Source organism: Phacochoerus africanus, chromosome 9, assembly GCF_016906955.1.
Source record: "Phacochoerus africanus isolate WHEZ1 chromosome 9, ROS_Pafr_v1, whole genome shotgun sequence".
NCBI lineage: Eukaryota > Metazoa > Chordata > Mammalia > Artiodactyla > Suidae > Phacochoerus > Phacochoerus africanus.
Genome location: NC_062552.1, coordinates 14201611 through 14209013, shown reverse-complemented (window position 1 = coordinate 14209013; position 7403 = coordinate 14201611). Strand labels below are relative to the sequence as shown.

At 38.8% G+C, this 7403-nt stretch overlaps 1 pseudogene; it reads right to left on the bottom strand.

Moving 5' to 3' along the window:
• Positions 1-5281: 5281 nt before the first annotated feature.
• On the bottom strand, positions 5282-5432 carry LOC125137065 (uncharacterized; annotated as a pseudogene).
• Between the last annotated feature and the right edge of the window lie 1971 nt (positions 5433-7403).

The window sequence follows — 7403 nt, the reverse complement described above, 5'->3', positions numbered from 1 at the left end:
ACTTCCTAAACATCAAAATACGGTTGTCTAGATCCCCTACGAGTAAGAGTTCTGCTCTGAGTGTCCATTTATTTAAAAATACTTGACACACCTCAAGAGAATGTTGCCAAATGCCTAGATGGTACTCAATAAACATTCCTGAATGAATGGAAACTAACAGCACACACACACAATATTTAATCTACAGACAGCACTTGTGGGGATTGGCTCCTGACCTCCAGATTATGCCATTTTTCTTGGAATAGAAACTAAGATCATCCTTTGCCCATTTGTCTATGTGTTGGAGCAAAACTGAAGCTATTAATCAAAAAGAGCCTTGATCTTGCCTGGGCTCCACTCAATTACAACTGTAAATTGAGGAGCTTTCCATGTGGCATGTGTCTTATTCGGCACCTCAGCTTCCACAAATCATCAAACCTACTCCCTGCTTAGCTGTTAAGAAGCACATGGGCCTGCACTTAGCTAGCAACATGGCATCCCCGTTCTTCAGTGATTACTAAAAGGATAACCTTAAAGTCACTGACACTTAATTTCATCAAAACCTAGTTAAGAGACTTAATAAAGGACTGTGGGTAGTCTCTAGTTTCCTCTAGATGTAAGATTTATGCTCAGGTTATCGATTTCACTTACGTGTAGAATGCAAAATAGTCGAACCCATAGAAACAGAGAGTGGAATGTTGATTGCCAGGAGTTGTGAGGAGAGGGGCAGGGGATAGAGAGATGTTGGTCAAAGGGCACAAAGGCATAATGTTTCAGTTATTTAAGATGCGTAAGTTCTGGAGATCTAACATACAACATGGTGACTAAAGTTAATGATACCATATTGTATACTTGAAATCTGCTAAAACAGATTTTAAGTATTCTCACCATAAATAAATAGAAAAAAAGAAAGAGAAAAAAAAGATGAAGAAGAAAATGGTAACTATGTGAGGTGATAAATGTGTTAACTATCTTGGTTATGGTGATCATTTCATATACCACCATATATCAAAACATCAAACTCTTCACCTTAAATACATACAATTCCTGTTTGCCAAGTATACCTCAATAAAGCTATTTTTTTGAAAAGATTTAGGAGTCCCCATCATGGGTCATGGCGCAGCAGAAACGAATCCAACTAGGAACCATGAGGTTGCAGGTTGCAGAGGAAACGAATCTGACTAGAAACCATGAGATTGCAGGCCTCACTCAGTGGGTTAAGGATCTGGCATTGCCATGAGTTGTGGTGTAGGTCGCAGATGAGGCTCGGATCCTGCGTTGCTGTGGCAAAGGCTGAAAGCTGTAGCTCCAGTTTGATCCCTAGCCTGGGAACCTCCATATGCCACGGGTACAGCCCTAAAAGGCAAAAAATAAATAAATAAAATATAGTCAGCAAGAGAAAAAACAAAACATTAAATATAAGGGAACCCCAATAAGGCTATCAGCTGATTTCTCTAAAAAAACACTACAGGCTGAAGAGAGTGGCAAGATATATTCAAAGTTCTAAGAGGGAAAAATTTTCAGCTTAGAATACTCTACCCAGCAAGAATATCATTTAGAATAGAAAGAGAAATAAAGAATTTCTCCAACAAACAAAAAACTAAAAGAATACAGCAATACTAAACCCATTCTAAAGAAAATACTGAAAGGGCTTCTCTAAATTAAAAAGAAGTAAGAAGAAACAGGATGGAGGAAAATACAATTGGAAACCAATCAGTTAAATAAGCTAGTATACAGATATAAAAAAAAAAAAAACTACTGTAAAAGTGACTATAAACACAAGGAACAGCAAAAGGACAAACATGAAAATGTCAAAAAAGGACTTAAAAATCATAAAATGTGGGGAAGGAAAGTAAGAAAATCTAGACTCTTTTTTTAGAATGTGTTTGAGCCTATATGCCTATCGGGCTAAAGCAAGCATATATAGGAAGGAGTTAACATACTTGAAAAACAGGGCAACCACATATAAAAAACAAACATTGCATTCACAAAAACTAAAAAGAAAAGAACACAAGCACAAAAAAAAAAAAAAGGAAATCATAGAGTTCCCACTGGGGCTCAGTGGTTAATGAATCCAACTAGGAACCATGAGGTTGAGGGTTTGTGGGTTCGATCGATGGCCTTGCTCAGTGGATTAAGGATCTGGCATTGCCATGAGCTGTGGTGTAGGTTGCAGACACGGCTTGGATTCCACATTGCTGTGGCTCTGGTGTAGGCCAGTGGCTACAGCTCAAATTAGACCCCTAGCCTGGGAACCTCCATATGCCACAGGTGCAGCCCTAGAAAAGGCAAAAAGACAAAAAAAAAAAAAAGGAAATCATCCAAAGAAAGAACAAAAGAGAAACACAGAATCAATTGGAAAACAAGGTTTAAAATGGCAGCAAATACATATTTATCAATAACTATCTTAAATGTCAATGGACTCAATGTTCCAATCAAAAGCCACAGAGTGGCAGACTGGATAAAAGCAAGAGCCTACAATATGCTGTCTACAAGAGACTCATCTTAGGGCAAAGGACACATATAAATTGAAAGTGAGAGGATGGGAAAAGATATTTCATGCCAATGGACAAGACAGGAAAGCAGGAGTTGCAATATTCATATCAGACAAAACAGACTTTAAAACAAAGGCTATAAAGACAGACAAAGAAGGACATTATTTATTGGTAAAAGGATCCATGCAAGAAGAGGATATTACAATTGTCAATATATATGCCCCTAATATAGAAGCACCCAGATATCTACAACAAATACTAACAGACATAAAAGGAGAAATTGATAGGAAAACGATAACAGTAGGAGATTTGAACACCCAAATCATGGCAATGGAGAGATCCTCTAGACAGAAAATCAATAAGGCAACAGAGATCCTAAATGACACAAAAGAAAAGTTAGACTTCATTGATATTTTTGGGACACTACATCCAAAAAAAAATCAGAATATACATTCTTTTCAAGTGCGCATGGAATATTCTCAAGGACTGACAACATACTGAGGCACAAAACTAACCTCAACAAATTCAAGAGTATAGAAATTATTTCAAGTAACTTCTCTGACCACAACGGCATCAAACTAGAAATCAACCACAGGAAAAGAAATGAGAAAAAAAAACTGACTACATGAAGACTAAACAACATTCTACTAAAAACAAATGGGTCAATGAGGAAATCAGAAAGGAAATTTAAAAATACCTCAAGACAAATGATAATAAAAACACAACCATTCAAAATCTATGGGATGCCACAAAGTGGTGCTTAGAGGGAAGTTCATAGACATACAGGCCTTCCTCAGAAAACAGGAAAAATTTCCAATCAACAACTTAACCCACCACGTAAAAGAATTAGAAAAAGAAGAACAAAGAAAATCTAAAGTCAGCAGAAGGAAGGAAATCATAAAGATCAGAGAGCAAATCAATAAAATAAAGATTCAAAAAACAGTGGAAAAGTCAATAAAACCAAGAGCCAGTTCTTTGAAAGGGTAAACAAAATTGACAAACCTCTGGCCGGACTCACCAAGAAGAGGAGAGAAAAAAACCCAAATAAAATTAAAAATGAAAAGGAAAAATCTCAAAGGATACTGCAGAAATACAAAAAGCCATAAGAAAATACTATGAACAATTATATGCCAAAAAATTTGACAACCTAAAGGAAATGCACAACTTTCTAGAGACTTACAGCCCACCAAAATTGAACCAAGAAGAAACAAATCAACTGAATAGATAGGTCACTAGAAATGAAATTTAATATGCAATAAAAACACTCCCTACAAACAAAAGTCCAGGACCATATGGCTTCACAGGCAAATTCTACCAAACATACGAAGAAGAACTTATACCCATCCTTCTTAAACTTTTCAAAAAGGTTAAAGAAGGAACACTCCCAAAGATATTTTATGAAGCCACCATCACTCTATTACCAAAACTAGACAAAGATACTACCAAAAAAGAAAATTATATGCCAATATCTTTGATCAATATAGACACAAAATTCTCAACAAAATTTTAGCCAACCAAATACAACATATAAAAAAGATCATATACCATGATCAAGCGGGATTCATCCCACGTTCACAAGGATGGTTCAACCTACACAAATCAAGCAACATCATACACCACATTAACAAAAGTCAAAACCACATGATTATCTCAACAGATGCAGAAAAAGCATTTGACAAAGTCCAACAACCATTCATGATAAAAAAAAAAAAACTCTTACAAAGTGGGTATAGAAGGAACATACCTTAACATAATCAAAGCCATTTATAACAAACCCACAGCAAATATAATACTCAATGGAGAAAAGCTGAAAGCCTTCCCACCAAAATCTTGAATAAGACAAGGATGCCCACTCTCACCACTTTTATTCAACACAGTATTGGAAGCCCTAGCCAAAGCAATCAGACAAACAAAAGAAGTAAAAGACATCGAAATTGGAAGAGAAGAGGTAAAACTGTCACTCTGTGCAGATGACATGATACTATATGTAGAAACCCCTAAGGACTCCACACAAAAACTGCTCAAACTGATCAACAAATTCAGCAAAGTAGAAGGATATAAGACTAACATTCAGAAATTGGAAGCATTTCTGTATACTAACAATGAAATATTAGAAAAGGAATATAAAAATACAACACCTTTTAAAACCACACCCCCAAAGGAGTTCCCATCGTGGCTCAGTGGTTGACAAATCCAACTAGGAACCACGGGGTTGTGGGTTCAATCCCTGGCCTTGCTCAGTGGGTTAAAGGATCGGGCATTGCTGTGAGCTGTGGTGTAGGTTTCAGACGCGGCTCAGATCCCACGCTGCTGTGGCTCTGCCACAGGCTGGTGGCTACAGCCCCGATTCAACTCCTAGCCTTGGAACTTCCATATGCTGCAGGAGCAGCCCAAGAAATGGCAAAAAGAAAAAAAAAAAATTAAATACCTAGGAATAAACCTGACCAAGGTGGTGAAAGACTTATATGCTGAGAACTAGAAAACATTAATAAAGATAAGTAAAGAGAATTCAAAGAAATGGAAAGATATTCCATGCTACTGGTTGGAAGAATTAATATTGTAAAAATGGCCATACTACCCAAAGTGACCTACAGATTCAATGCAATCCCTACCCAGGACATTTTTCACAGAACTAGAACAAACAATCCAAAAATTTATATGGAACCACAAAAGACCCAGATTTGCCAAAGCAATCCTGAGGAAAAAAAACCAAGCAGCAGGTATAACTCTCCAAGACTTCAGGCAATATTAGAGTAGAAATTGACAGAATACTGTAAATGAACTATAATGGAAAAAATAAAAATCATATTTAAAAAAATTGAACAGGACTGAGTCACCTAAATATGATCTTTTTTTTTTTTAATTCATCACAGTGGGGTATTGGGAAAAGTTTTCAATTAGCAATAATTATGCCTAGGATAAACCTCATTGGCTACAATACTGCCACTGCACAAAGCTAAATGTGATCATTTTTAATAGCCAAGTGGCTGTGATTCAAAATACTTTAAATGAAGAGATGGGATTAAGATGGCAGAATAGAAGGACTGGAGCTCAACTTCTCTCATAAAAATAACAAAGTTTACAACCAAATTCTGAGCAATTTTCAGCCAAATGGACTGGAAACTTCCAAAAAGGTATCATACTCCAGAAGATAAAAAGGAAGCCACATCAAGAGGCAGGAGGGGCAACTACATGATATAAGCAACCCCATACCTCCCGGATGAGAAGCCCCACAGACTGAAAAGTAACTGTATCACAGAGACTCACCTACAGGAGTGAGGGTTCTGAGCCCCACATCAAACTCCCACATGTGGGGATCTGTCACTGGGAGAAAGAGCACCCAGAGCATCTGACATTGAAAGCCACTGGGGCCTGTGTGCAGGAGCTCCATGGGACTGGGGGAAACAGAAACCCCATTCTTGAAAGGTGCACAAAGATGTTCACGAGCACTGGGTCCCAGGGAAAAGCAAAGTCTCCATAGGAATCTGGGTCAAACCTGACTGCAGTTTTGGAGGACCTCCTGGGAAAGCAGGGGTGAATGTGGCTTCTTGTGGGAGAAGGACATTGGAAGCAAAGCTCTTGGGAATATTCAACAGCATGCCTTTCTCTGGAGGTGGCCATGTTGGGAAAATCTGGCCCCACCCATCAGTCAGTGCTGAGAAGCCCCAGGCCAAACAATAATCCAGGTGGGATCAAAGCCCTGCCCATCATTAAACAGGCTGCCTAAAGACCCCTCAGGCACACAGCTGTCTCTAATCTCACCCAGAGTCAAAGCCCCACCCACCAGAGGGATAGGAATCAGCTCCACCTACCAGTGGGCAGGCATCAGTTCCTCCCATCAGGAAACCTACAGCAAGCCCCCCATACCAACCTCAACCACAAGGGGGGCAGACATCAGAAGGAAGAGAGGCTACAACTCTATTATCTGTCAAAAGATCACCACACCAAAAACCTATAAAAATGAAAAGACAGAGAACCATAGCTCAGATGAGGGAGAAAGAAAAAAAAAAAAACAGAAAAACAGCTAAGTCATAAGGAGATTCTCAGCCTCCAGGAAAAAGACTTTAGACTGTTATTGCTGAAGATGATACAAGACATTGGAAATAAACTGGAGGCAAAGATGAATAACTTACAGGAAACACGGAGCAAAGAGATACAAGATATAAAATTTAAACAAGAAGAGATGCACAATACAATAACTGGAATAAAAAAATAATTAGAAGCATGGAGTTCCCGTCGTGGCTCAGTGGTTGACGAATCCGACTAGGAACCATGAGGTTGCGGGTTCGGTTCCTGCCCTTGCTCAGTGGGTTAACAATCCGGCGTTGCCGTGAGCTGTGGTGTAGGTTGCAGAGATGGCTCGGATCCTGCGTTGCTGTGGCTCTGGCGTAGGCTGGCGGCTACAGCTCCGATTAGACCCCTAGCCTGGGAACCTCCATATGCCATGGGAGCGGCCCAAGAAATAGCAACAACAACAACAACAACAAAAAGACAAAAAAAAAATTAATTAGAAGCAGCCAACAGCAGAATACAGGAGGCAGAACAACAAATGAGCAAGGTGGAGGAAAGATTAGTGGAAATCATGGATGCAGGTCAGAAAAGAGAAAAAAGATTGAAAACAAATGAATTCTGGAATAACGTTAAATGCACCAGAGAATTCTGGGATAACGTTAAATGCACCAACATCCGTATTATAGGGGTGCCAGAAGGAGAAGAGAGAGAGAAGGAGACAGAAAAAATATTTCAAGAGAAAATAGCCGAAAACTTCCCTAACACGCGAAAGGAACCACTCACTCAAACCCAGGAGGCACACAAGTACCATATAAAATAAACCCAAGGAGGAATGCACCAAGACACATATTAATCAAACTGACCAAAATTAAAGACACAGAGAAAATACTGAAAGCAGCTAGGGAAAAGAAACAAATA